At 37.8% G+C, this 14,506-nt stretch overlaps 1 protein-coding gene across 3 annotated transcripts in view; it reads right to left on the bottom strand.

The window, feature by feature from the left end:
- bcl9 (BCL9 transcription coactivator) overlaps window positions 1-14,506 on the bottom strand; it is a 522,554-nt gene that overhangs the window by 197,505 nt on the left and 310,543 nt on the right. Inside the window, exon 1 of one of the 3 annotated variants that reach the window (XM_039743667.1) lies at window positions 11,515-11,814. The exons of the other annotated variants lie outside the window; for them this stretch is intronic. The gene's annotated coding sequence lies outside the window, so the exon portion shown is untranslated. Of the gene's footprint in view, window positions 1-11,514; window positions 11,815-14,506 lie in introns of those variants that run through there. 3 annotated transcript variants of the gene reach the window in all.

Raw genomic sequence — 14,506 nt, 5'->3', positions numbered from 1 at the left:
TTAACATCAATTGCTGCCAAAAGATACCTTAGACAGTGAACATTAATAGAATGGAATACAAGTCAAATACAAAAATCATATTCTCATGCCTGAGTAAATTTTGTTCAGCGTTATGGAGGACTGGGGCCCATCTTGGCAGCACTAGGCACAAGGCACTGAGCATCTCTTCATGCACACAGCTATACTCACACCAGGGACAGGTTAACCTAAACTGCACATTTTGATTTTAAAGGAAACAAGCACCCCAAGGAAAAGATTCTAAACCAGGACACCTGATCCAAGAAGTGACAGTGCTAACCACTTGCACTACTATGCTGCCCTTAAAGAGAAACAAAAACTAAAATCATAGAATAAAATGAACACTTAAAAATATACAAATTTTATATTCTAACCCCTATTATACTCAAAAATGAGGCAACCCTTACGTCCCTCAAAATAAATTAGGCACACTTCACACAAGAAGCAATGGCACATTGCATAGAGTCTTTGTGCAAATATTTAAGCCAATTTTGCCAAACAGCGAACCGAAACTAAGCAAAATAACTAATTAGTGCTAGGCGAAATGAAAAACCATGTACGACTACAACTATTGGGCCTATGTGTACACTGAGCAGGGGGGTCCCAGTATCATTCAGCAGTAAAAGCTGTGGTACAAATCAGCTCTACCAGCTTCACAACAAGTCAGTTATCACATTAGGGAGCAAGCCCTTTTCATTCAAGTGATGACTCAAATTTTTACTAAATGAGATAACTTCCTCAGCACCTTTCCCTTTATATTAATATACCAGAAATACAATCACAAGCAAGACACCGAGTCAAAGCTAGCCAATCAAAGGGAAGCAGACTGAAGGGGGTTATACCATATACAAGACAGATCATAATGGGAATTTCACACACATGTGGCATAACCCCACAGAAGCAGTGTTATGCTTATTATCTCTGTAGGCCGAGGAGGTAGAAAAAGTACTTGTGAACAACACAGCAGAATTAAATTAAACTTGGCTAAAAATTAGTTTGTCCTTAAAGAAAACACATGCTACCTGTTAAAGACCACCCTTACCGTACAACCACACTGTGAAAAGCATTGAGTCTGAATTGCAGCAGTTACCGTCCTGGATCACAAATAGCCACATGGACAAAACTCATTAATAATGTACAGATCTGAACAGTGCATTTTTATACAGTACAATTCAGAAGGAGTCTGGCTCTGAGCCTTGCAGAGGTTTTTGGATAGAAATGGAGGACATGGGGTGAGCCCACTGAAATCTTACATATTTTTGAAAGACAAATTATTTTGCACTTGCTCCATTATACTGCATTGAAAACATTGCAAATAAGTTATAGACTGCTAAAAATGTATATTAAAAAAAATCAAATGTTATTTTTCAAATGCAGGAACCTGTCTGAGCTACAAGTTCATATCCAACTGTAGATGCTGTCATGCAATTGTTGCTGATCTCAGTTTGATACCACTACTTTCCACCAAACCACAGAAAAAAATGAGTTTAGATTTTCAAGGATTTTTTTTTTTTTTTTTTTAATGTCTAAAAGTTTTCTTTGATGAATGTCTGCTACTTACGGGGTGGAAAATACACTTTAAAGTGACTCCAACTTTGATTAATTTCAGCATGTTTCTATCATATGCCTTTGTTCACCCTTAACTGACCACATATGTGCATGTTTAAATAAGTCCTAACAGAAGCTCAGAAATGTACAATTTACATTTACACTATATTGGAGCTGGATCAAATGCTACTAAAACAGAAAAGTTGCAAGTTCATTCGAGTTGATCAAACCTGATATCTTTTCACACCTACTTCTTAGATTGCAATACATTGCTCCTATGAACTAATGCAAAAACACAGACTTGAGATAGCAAAACAAATAAAATAAGCAAATAAAAATAAAATACAAACCAACTTATATTAGAAGGCTGGAGCTGTACAACCTCCTAATGTCATAGAACAACTTGATGAGAGCCTGATGATTCAGGGCAAGTATTAATAATTAAAGAACAAGTTGCTGCTGTGTCAGGTTTCCTGCTAGTACATGTATACATATATATGAAAACAGGTAGATTATGCAGTGACACCACTCCTGACTGAAGCTGTCACTTTTTCTGCCTGAAAGCAAGTACCCACTTGATGGACAGCAAAAAACATCCATCATTCACAGAGTTATAAATGCTTTTTCTTGTGTAAAACCATTAGCCAGTGTTAAAACTAAAGCAAGTAATAAACACTCTTACTGTGCATGATTTTATACTATACACAAAACAAAAGAAACAACCTGTAAATCTAATGGAAATAAAATAGTGATTGTTTAAGCACCGAGTTTACACTGCTCTCTCAGATACTTTATCAGGCAGATTTGGATAAGAGGTGTCTTGCGAGGACTAACACTTTGATCCTCTTCACGGGCATTTACGCTATGATCTATTTAGATCAAATACTGGATCTAATTTGGATTGAATCATGTATGGTAACCAAGCCTACTAATATCACCACCTGGACATACACCAAAAAAAAAAAAATAAAAATCTCTTGGACAAAACTTCCACGTCATTTCCTCATTTTACTTAAACTATATCTATTGCACATAAAAAAAAAGTGTTATATAAATATTTAATGAATGATGGATATAAAGTTACAATTTGTAATAAAAACACATTATTGCAATAATTAAATATGCTTGACCTAATACAACTGAAAAACAGAATATATGTAATGGTACAAATATACAAAGTTACAGCAAAGAAATATGGGGTGAAATTCAAAGCAAAGTATTAGGTATATAGTTTTTATTCTGCAAAATAGAAGATATAATGGAGAAAGAAAGCTGCACTCTCTGGAGCCTGCCTTCAATCAGACAAGTATGAGATTAATCAAAGTCACCATATAACACATAGACTTGCAATAAAAAAATAAATGTACGCTTAGCATTATATTATAAAGAAATATGTAATGACACTGAACCTGAATAAGCAAATTTAGAAAAAGAACCATTACCATATATTATCTATAAATTATGGTCAACATTATTTTTTCCAATGAAACACGTGAAAAATACATGTATTACTATATTTCCAAAAAGAAAGAACTTATAGATTAAATGAGATGCTTAGGCTACCACAGTACAAGATGAGTACAGAACAGAAAATCAACTAACTCAATATATTATGATAAAATAAATATACCTGTAAAATAAATTAAGTGAATAAATCTAACTCTTGAAGTAATGACATTTTCTTTAATTGACAAAACAAGTGAGCTATTAATGGCAGTAATCATACAAGCAACCTATTAATTTACAGAAGGATTAATTCAACCCAAGGTATTAGGTTTATCCATACTCAGATCAATACATTGAGGATCCTTTTTCTTTTTTGTATGATTGGTATACTTTAAAAACTAAAGTGGCAGAATGTGCAGAAACTGCAAGATTATATGAGTCAGTATTGGAAATGCAGGGGCACCCTTCAACATTTTTCTTTAAGAAGAGGCCCACAGTAAACACTGGCATTTTACAACACACAACATATAGGCATTTTGGTTTTTTTTGTTTTTTTTAAGGTGTTTTTAGAATTTACAAAGGGCGCCATCAACTGGATATCAATTCTTCAGCGATTGACATCGATCCCATTGGCAGTACAACACTGTAGCCACACCTATACAGTGCTAAACCATACACACCGACACTGCAACTCTGATTCTAAACCAAAACTGGGCAGGATGCAACTGACAGTCGACCCATTCTAATGGTGTAAGAGGTTCTATGGGTGCATACATGTGACATACCGTTAGGCAGCAAGAATATCTACAAACAAACCTCTGTTTATTCCAGTATTTGTTTCTAATTAATCAAACAACATTTATGGGTATCAAAGAACACAGTTTTTTTTAAACAACGTGACAACAATCAGTGGGCACTTATTTTTAAATGTACATTGTGTATTTATGAATCCCATCCGGCATACATTTTAATGTGCTTTTTAGAGACTACCCAGTGACTCACTTTTTTTTTTTTTTATAATATATTGTAAAATAAATTACTGACATAGGTTAGTAGTTTTGCTGAAAAATGGTAAGGTAAAACCAAGGCCAGATTTAAGTCTTAAAGCCATGTAGATGGCTTTCACAGTAATTTTCAGTTGAGGCCTTCATTTATAATTTTAGCAAGTTGGAGGCAGTCAGTAGCACACTCCTATAAATGCCAGTATAGTAATCAAAAATACCAAGCGACTCACTCCATCTAGTTTGCAACTCATCCTGACAAAATCAAACTAGTATGATTTTGTCTTTAGTCAAAGTGGCAAACTTGTGGGCATGAGTGCTGACAACCAATAAAAGAAGTACAATGCCTTACAAAACAGAATGGAAAAAAAGAAAAACAGCCAAGATTGAGGCTAAACGTGCCATGCCCTAGGCTTGGGCGGTAAAACGGTAATATGGTATCCCGCGGGATCTAAAAATAGCAACGGTGTCAGTTTCAATACTGTTATACCGTCATAAAAACAATGCACTTATATAGGAGACAAGGATTAAATATTAAATATAATTTATTTAATGCCTAAAAATGTGTATGCGATGCGTGGTTGTCATCACGTGACAGCGTGGAGGAGAATGAGAGAGGTGGGGAAAGATGGCGAGTCGCGCACCAAGTGACCTGGTCTCGAAAAAGAACACAACTTCTGCAGTTTGGCAGTATTTCGGGTTTCGGCCGAACGAGAAGGGAGAGGCGGTAAATACGGACGAGGCAATTTGCAAATTGTGCAACAAAAAGGTGACCGCGAGAGATGGAAATACCTCGAACCTAAGGTCGCATATACGAAACCACCATCCACTCACTGCTGCGAGGATGGACCCGAGTTCACTCAGTGCAACAGTTTCAACGCCTCCCGATGCAGGACCAACAACATTTAGGTCCACCGCCAGTACGCAGCCGACGATAATGGGGGCCTTCGGGAAAGCAACAAAGTACAAAAGGGACAGTGTCCGTTGGAAAACCTGTACTGATGCAGTGACAAAATACTTGGCGAAGGAAATGGTCTCTTTCCACACAGTGGAAAAAAAGTCCTTTATGGACATGGTAAAGGTCCTAGATGCCCAGTACGAGCTGCCTGGATGGAAATATTTCTCACAAACAGCCTTCCCACATTTATATAGTAAAGTTAGAGACAATGTTCAAGTGCTGCTGTCAGCGGCAGACAGTTATTCCTTAACAACTGACGTGGTCGTCAGTTAACATGACACCATATGTCTCTGACTGTGCATACTATTACACCTGACTGGAAACTTGAATCCAAATGCCTCCAAACTACGTATTTTCCTGAGAGTCATACAGCGGACAATCTTGCTGCTGCGCTCAGAGCTGCACTTCAGGAATGGCAACTTGACGAGAAAAACTTTCAGCCATAACCACTGACAACGCTGCCAACATTCATGCCGCAATCAGGTCCCTGCATTGGCCGTGGCTGTGCTGCTTTGGTCACAATCTAAACTTGGCTGTCACAAAAGGATTGCATGACCTCGGACTATGCCGTAATATTGTCGGGGCCTTTTCACACAGCTGGCAACGTAAGCATGAACTCCACAAGAAGCAAGTGGACTTGGGACTCCCAAAACATAGTCTCATAACGGTAAGCATAAAACGTGCAGAGTGTTCCTCAGGGGCAGGGGCTCAAATATATATATATATATATATATATATATATATATATATATATATATATATATATATATATATATATATATATATATATGCTTTGCATCACATAAATCATATTGAAAAGTAGGCTATATTAAAATAGAAAACCATTTTTTAAATTGTAATTTTTTTTCCTGTATTTTTTATCAAGTAAATGCAGGCTTGAAGCGCATAAGGGACTTATTTAGCCTAAAATAAATGTGCATGCAAATTTGACCAAATGGAATAATATACGTTAATGGACTTATTTATTTATGCATTCATTTGTTTATTTATGCCTATTTATTCATTTGTTTATGCCTATTTATTCATTCATTTGTTTATTTAGGCCAATTCATTCATTTAATCATTTATTCATCATTCATTAATTAATTCATCCATCAATCGGCAGGACTGCGCAACTTGCTGGGGCTCCAAACTGGCAATGGTGGAGCGAATCCTCGAGCAGGCCCAAGCGATCAGACACGTCCTATCTGATGACAGAAGGAGCAGCCTGTCCCTGACCTGGCAGGACATGGACATCTTGAAAGCTGTTCATGAAGCACTGAAACCAGTCGGTGACTTCACTGATATTTTGTCAGGAGAATATTATGTGACCAGTTCCTGTATCCTCCCCATACTACAGCTCTGCAGGGACAATGTGTTGGCTACGTCAGAAAATGACCTCCAGCTAACAAAGTCAATCAAAACTGGAATTCTAACAAAGCTGGAGGCCAAGTATGAATCCGATTCAGTGCGCAAAATATTGCGAAAATGCACTTTCCTGGACCCTCGTTACCATCGAGGATATGAGACGGATGACAACGCATTGGCTGAGACCAAGGCTGAATTACAGGCTGAGATCGTGAGCTTAGAGGCAGCAGGTCCAGTGGCCATCAGAGTGGAAGAGGGAGAAGAGCAACCTGCACCCTCATGAAAAAAGATGACTCTGGGGAGTATGCTGCAAAAAAAATCTGATGCAATGGCAGGTCCCGTCGGCATCGGCACCATAGAGGACCGAGTCGGAGCTGAAATAACAGCCTACTGTTTGGAGCCAGTTACTCAAGGAGACCAGGACACACTTCTCTGGTGGAAAAATGCTGCCGGGCATTTTCCCCAGATGCCGCGAGTGGCACGAAAGTACCTGTGCGTCTGTGCCAAAAGCACACCATCGGAGCAGGTTTTCAGCACCGCAGGTAAAGTTGTCGGTCCACAACATGCCCTGTTAGAGCCTGACAAAGTAAACATGCTGGTTTTTCTAGCGAGAAATCTTGAATAGACTGATGCCACTTGCCATTCGTTCCTATTCGCACTGTATTTATTTTTATTTAATTGATTCAGGTATTTTTATTTGGTTTACGTTAAAAACGATATTGGAAAGAAGACGTTTTTGTTTAGGACTATTGCTTTGCAATACTTTTTATAATATGGATGATGTTTATGTTAATTCAACTCTGGTTGACTGTTGTGGGTCTATTTGCACTTTTTTATAAGTTGCTCATCTTTGTTATTAAAAGTTGTTTAGGCGGTGTGATTTAATTTAATTGATTTGTGTGCGCGTCTCCGCGTGAAAACTGTTCTGGATGTTTATGTTAATTTAATTCTGTTTGACTGTTGTATTTGCACTTTTTTATAAACTGCTATTTGTTGCTAATAAAAGTTGTTAGTATTGTTCTGCATGTTATTTTGTTATTGTTTCAGTATTAGTATTTGATATTCAGTTTCTGAACGGTTTAGGCACAAGCCAACAGTTTGGCGACGCTGTCTGAGCCTTACGTCACAATTTTTTTATTATTCACGGTAATACCGTATACCGAGGTAAAATAGGGAGGAGGTTTGACGGTATCAAAATTTGGATACCGCCCAACCCTACCATGCCCATTAACCATTCGTACCCTACTGAGTCCATCAGACAGCCTGCTATTGGCTGATAAAGAAAGGGTGCTGTAAAGTTATCACAAAGTCGCATTTGCATGCCTGGTGATTTTCAGCCATGAAAACGGACATGGTCTGATGACGAGATCAGCAACTGCTATTGGCAAGTGTTGGCTAGAAGATGTGTAATGTGACATTTTCATTGGTACATAAGGAGCTTCTAAAGTTAGCTGCAAAGAGACCTTTATTGCTGGGTATTTAAAACAAAAAAGTACTTACTCTACATCTAACATGCAAATCATAAAATCTTTTTATGACAACTATTTAAAAAAAAAAAACTAATTCACATAATATAGCCAACCCTAGTAGAATATTAAAAATACAACCTGTTCTGATTTTATTCTGAACTCCTTAAAGTTGCATATACATGACAGAAGTGTCCAATCAAACTAAAATTTGTGGCACTTATCCACCTGATTCATAACAACCTCATGAAATATGGCCAAAGGACATATTCTGACTAAACAGCAATTTCTCACCCAACAGACCACATTTCTTTTGCAATTACAATCATAAAACGATTTAAAAAATTCCAATTGGAATGCTGAGGTGGTTCGTTGTGTGGTGGGTGCAGCAAAGCACTATATCAGTGCGCGATCCCAACCACCTAGCTGGATGGACAGAATTCTCTTGCCTTGACTGTAAAATGTATTGATGTCCTTATGCCCATGCCAAAAGGAATAACATTGCAATTGCCATCCTAATTTTTTTGCTTATCCCAGTAAGGGTGTTGTATACACATCTGCAATTCTGATACATCAGAATATATAAAGTAACTGTTTCAGTACATTATGAGTTTAAAGGAAAAAAATAACAGATTAAAAACACCGTAAAATCTGTGTTATACTAAACAAAATTATTTTTCTCTAATGTGTGGTGAGCCCAAAGCACTTTACAGATGGTACAATAACTTTTACAAACAAAACTTTCAGAAAACTTTAACAAAGGCATGCACAGGGCTTCTACCATTAAAAGGGTGTTTGAACTTGTAACCTTGACATTTAGGGTTCTGTTCCATCTATTACTTTTAAAAACTTGCATGTGTCCAGTTAGAGGAATGCAAGAGGCAAAAGACAAAAGAGTGTTGCATGTGTTTGTGGGCCAGGTTGACCTGCAATTCCGTCTCCTTGGATATTAATACATGCATAAATAAATACTATCACTTAAGGAGAGCTCAGTTTAAATGAGAGCGGAGCTTCTGGCTTATAACATTAGTAATTAGTATATAATAATTCAACAACACATTGGATTGCACAGCTGGATTAGAGAGGGGAGAAAAGGAAATCTTTTCTATGAAAGTAAATTTTCAAGCTATTTAGGGACTGTATGGCCATCCACATTGGACTTTGATTCTTTCAAATGACCATGACACACCACACTTATTTCTCCAATCTCTGCATCAAATCGGGCTTTTATTTTCCTTTCCCTCACTATTACCTTATCCCATATATGCAACTGTTCAAAATTAATTTCATGTTTATGTTTAGTGCATTATACTGTTACTATACCACTACTCTAAACTGATTATATACTTAATGTTTTCATTTTTAGGTAGCTTTTGTGAACATAACTCATATTAAGTGGTATTTTAATAGCTTATGATGTACACATTTATTGTAGACAGTGTTAAGATAATTGGTTAGCGCAGAATTACTTTGTGATTGAGTTCTCCTATCTGCCCTTACACTTCATTTAGTAATGTGTACTTTTGTTTGTATATTATTTAGTTGTAGTATTTACACTCATCAGATTTCAAAATAAATTTACAATGTACTTTGTTTGTTTTCTTAATGTGTGAACATCTACTCAAACAGTTTGCTTCTGAACACATGGATTAAAAAAAAAAAAAAAAAATCTATAACCCATGCCACATAATTCATATCTGTCATCCCCATGTATGCTCTTTGCTAAACTATTACTAATACTACCGGAAAACACAGTGGAAGATAAATAGGAGAGACGCAGTCCCATAATTCTGTGCTTTTATAACGGATATTCAGCCTCTCCTCCTTTTTCACTGGTCAAGAATCCAGTCTTTTTTCACATTGTTTGCAATTGTCCAGCGTTGGTCACTATTAGGATGGGTGCAATCAGTACTTTTGTCATGCAATTTCTCCACAAAAACATGACATTAACAATTTTTATTGGCCACCACTACAAACTAGTAGGGTAAGTAACATTTTAAAAAAAAAAAAAATTGTGGAAAATTCTTTTAAGAATTAATAAAATATTTCAGAATATGTTTTAATATGCTAAATTTCTACAGGAACATACTTTGATTAGTTTTTCTTTCTTTATAATGTGATGTCTTTTTAGTTGATGTATAGCGTGTATCTTTATTAAATTCATTATTTATGAATGTTCATTAGTTTCGAAATATGTAAACTTAATACTAAGCTTGTTTACTTTTAATAAGAGTATTAAATTAAATAAACATGCATTCACCTGTTTTTACAAATGGTAAATAGCAGTAATGATGACATTTTACATTTTTCCAAGTATTTATTGATGATTGTTACGGTTTATTTTGAAATGTGCTCACTTATTACATCTTTAGTAACAGGTGACTCTTAAAAGGTAAAGTGGTGCACTTTATTTTGTAATCTAGTTCTTTTTTTGCTTTAGGATTACGCCACATTCGTTTTACAATACCATACTCTATCTGACTTCACTCTTTTTTGAACGACTGTAACTAGACTCAATTCTGACGTAGCTGTAGAAGAAAAGGCGCTATACAACAGTAAACTGAACGTGAAACTCATGGCTTTGTAAAATATATATATATGGTAATAGCGCATTCCCAGATATTAACTTCTGCTTAGACGTAAACCAAGCAGCAGGACCTGAAACGGTGTGCCACTTTCTAAAAGTGATAAAGTGGACACCGAGCATCCAAGGTGGCTGCAAGTCGCGTGATCCAGAATATCGCCTCGAGTTCTCACTAAGTGGAGTCGAAAAAGATGAAAACAGATCAGATGAACGTACACCTCAGCCGGGCCTGTGGATTTGCGGGGTGGCAGCGCCGGCTTTGTGGCCGCTGAGCCCGTCTCCCGCACTGGCAATGTGAGAACCTCGGCCGGATTTCTGCGGGTTTCTTCCGGGGCGTTCTTTTCCTTTCTGTCTGTCATACACACACACACACACACACGCGCGCGCGCGCGTGCTTGTATCGTAGTCACTCACTCCTGCTTAAACCAAGCATTTCGATATAAAATGTACACGATCTACAGTGCAAAAAGTCTCATCTCAGTCTTACAAGCACCTTCGGTGTAAAGAAATTATAAAGTAATAAAAACGGAAACAAGGTAGCCACGCTGGTTACTTTACTTGCGGCTCGCCTGGCTGGCAAACAAACAAATCCACTCTCGGAAATCGCAGGTATTCGAGAAGGCCAGAAGAAACAAAAGCTTTGCACAAACGGTGAGGATTTGGGTTTTTAACAAAACAGAAGACAAGCTTCCAAATAAAGCCTTTTAAAAAGCTGCCATTCGCTCTGACGCTCACATTCGGACACGTGCAACCGCACCGCAAACGCGGACCTCTTTAAATCTTAAATGGCAATCATAATGATATGGGAGGGGGATGAAGAATCAAAAACGCAAACAGTAAACCCAAAAATAACTATAATCAATTTAACAGTGTAGCACCCGCCCTCAGTTTGAAAACACACAAATCTGTTCTGCACCCCCACACTACTCTAACTGCAGACGCTTTACAAACACTGAATTCTAATGAAACATAAGGCTCGACTCAAAAAAACAACAAGCAAGGCCGAGCGAATGCTCGCACTGTGCAACCCCCTTGGAACTCTCCACGGTGTGAACAAAAACAAAATAAAAAGCAGAAAATAAGCTTCAACAAAACGCTCAAAAAAAGAGAGAGAAGAAGACTCACCCGCTGTTTAATAGACACAGAGTACATTCCATAATAATGAGGTACATCCATTCCAGGGAAATTTCACTCAAACACGGGATCCCACGATTTCATCTTTGTTCCCCCCATTCCCTCTCCTCCCCAAAAAAGTAATTCCTTTTCCTGATCCTTGTCACCCCCCCTCCACACAAGCAGACGCCGCTAAATAAACCTTGAAAAACAGGAACGGATTGAACTTTTTTTGTGTGTGTAGAGGGGGGGGTGGCGGTGGCGATTAAAAAAAAAAATCACAGCTTCCGTCTCCGTATCCCTCCAACAAAAAAAAAAAGTTTCTCCAAGAAGTTTCAAACTTGTGTAATTTCTCTCTCTCTCTCTCTCTCTCAAAGAAGTTGTTCCTGTTTCGCCAAACTTGCAGGATAGGGGGAGGGGAGTTCAAACAAGTCTCGTCCTAACATTTAAAGACAAAAAAAAAGAGTTTTCGTTGAAGAGCTGGGAACTGCACGTTACATGGGGGCTCCCTCCGTCAAAAGGGGGAGCGAGAGAGAGACACTCAGAAGCGGGCGGTAGAGGCAAGCATATCTCTTGTTTTTAAATAGACGAGGCCAACATTTGTTTCTGTCGTGCGTGCGCAACTTTATAAAGTTCTTGAGTTGCGCTCGTCCACTTTGTAGTCTCTGCCTTTAAGCAATCCCTTGTGATTTTTGCTTTTAGCGCTTGATCGGGTCTCCGTTTGCCGTCATACTTCTTTTTCTGTTTGCTCTCTTTAATCAAAGGCAAATAGACGCGTTTCTCAATGAGCTTCGCTTCGATCCGCAACGTGCTGTTTACACAGGAGGGAAGATATTTAAATCGGGCAAGACGCAAAACCCCACAGCTTTCTACTTTCCAAATTTCATGTCGACTCCAGACTATACCTCACTTGCAGTGCAATAAATAACACGCGCAGAAATTCACTAAAAATCAAATAACCTATAGTAGCATATTAATATTTAATAAAATATGACGGGTATGTGTCGTTATACTTTAAGCTTAGTCTGTCAACTGTTGCAAAACTGCGACTTTTTTTTAAATGATTTTAAAAAAATATAATTATGTAAACTGCAGCTGATAGATCAAACAGCCTAAAATGAGAACATTTGGAGATCTGACTTGATTCTTCGCACGGGTTATTTTTTATAGATAGCTTGTGGTCATTTACTTATTCAATTTTTATATCTCAAAAACATGATTGGGAAGAAGAGCCGCTGAAGTCACCTTATTACGCAGTCAAATGCGACTCCCCCTCCCCTGGACTCGAATGGTTTAGTCTGAATCCTAAGTAGGAATTCTAGGTCAGGTCTGTGTGCCTTAGAATACATTAAGGTTTGAAATCAGCGGGGAAGGAGGAGGAGGGGACTGCCGGGATCTTAGGCATTTTAGCAGTGCGCTCTTGTTGCTCCACTGGCATTGCTTCTCGTTTGTTTTAAGTTCAGTTTATTATTATTATTAATGGGCATGCTGAGAGTGATTTACAAATTATTTTTGTAATAAATCGGGCAACTGTAACAGACACGTATATACACACACAATATGACATACACAAACAGTGGTATAATTAATTCTATAGTCGTTCTGCTTGCAAGCTCCTAGTGTTAAGGCATTATGCTTTTCCTATCCTGATTGTGGTCATCCTTTCTTTGTCAACTAGTCTACCATACTAGCTGCACTTCAGAACTGGTAATCCACCTGAAGCTATGCATATTTGGGTCTGGCCAGTACATGGATGGGTGACCATCTCAGAAAAACTTGGGCTGCTACTTGAAGAGGTGTTTGTCAAGCCATCAAGGGCACTTATCCTGTGGTCTAGGTGTGAATCTCAGTGCCACAGTGCAGTGACAGGGACACTGCTGTAAAAATTGGCACCACCCGTCAGATGAAACTTAAAACTCAGGTCCTGACTCTGTGGTTATAAAAGATCTTTGGGCATCTTTTGAAAAGATTGGGTTGTGTTGTGAGTGCACTGGCACAAAAAAAGCTGCTTGTCGCATAATCCAAATGAATGCTGCACAATGATGGTGGTGGCACCCCATTGTCTATATAAGCACTGTTAGTAGTTAGTAAAGCACTATATTAATGTGTTTTTATTATTGTTATTATTTTATTACATTTTTTTCCAGTACAGGATTGCATGGTACTGGGAGTTAATTCAGTCAGTCTAAAGAGGGAAATTTGGTTTGTCAGCAGGTTTTACAGAGATATCAAGATGTAACATTAAAAAACACATCAGAAAGAATGCAGCCATCAAACGTAAACTTAGTACAAATAAATATAATATTAGCAATGAGCATTATACTTATGGTGAAACATTAGATCATATTACACATACAAATTATACCAACATTTACACATGAGTAATTATTGGTGCAATTGCCAACTGTTCATCCTATGATTTAGGCCTAGCAATGTTTATTGAAATTAAGAGTATTTGAACCGGTTACTTTTTATCCTTGGAATCTTGAACCTGTGACCTGATGGCAACAACTAAAATACAGAATGTAATAAACGAGTCCTGTCTGAGAGATTACTACTGCCATTATTAAAAGGCTCAGCCTTTGCATGGAAGAAAGTCCATTCCATGACAGACTCATCTATACACTGTTGCAATTTAAAGCTTCCAGACTGCCTGACAGCATGCTTTTAGACTATGAGATAAAGCTGGAGGCAAGTTATCCACCCATTATCTGAAGCCACTTTTTTAACACATAGTTGCCAGGGGGCCTGATCCTATCTTGGTAGCGACAGGTACAAGGTAGGAAACAACTTCGCAATGAGCACCACCCTATTGCAGGATTGTCTTCTCTTTTGTATACATTCCCCTCACACCTGTCAAATTCAGAGGTTCTAGTCAACCTGACTTCATGACTTTCCACTGTAGAAGAAACCTTGAGAAATCCAAAGGACAATAGACAGAATACCGAAAATTAAAACAGATGACGGCACCTCATCCAGGATTAAATTGTGTGCCAAAGTTCTG

This window comes from Polypterus senegalus, chromosome 2, assembly GCF_016835505.1.
Source record: "Polypterus senegalus isolate Bchr_013 chromosome 2, ASM1683550v1, whole genome shotgun sequence".
Taxonomy (NCBI): Eukaryota; Metazoa; Chordata; class Cladistia; order Polypteriformes; family Polypteridae; genus Polypterus; species Polypterus senegalus.
Note: the sequence above shows the minus strand (reverse complement) of the source record. Positions and strands in the feature narration are given on the sequence as shown.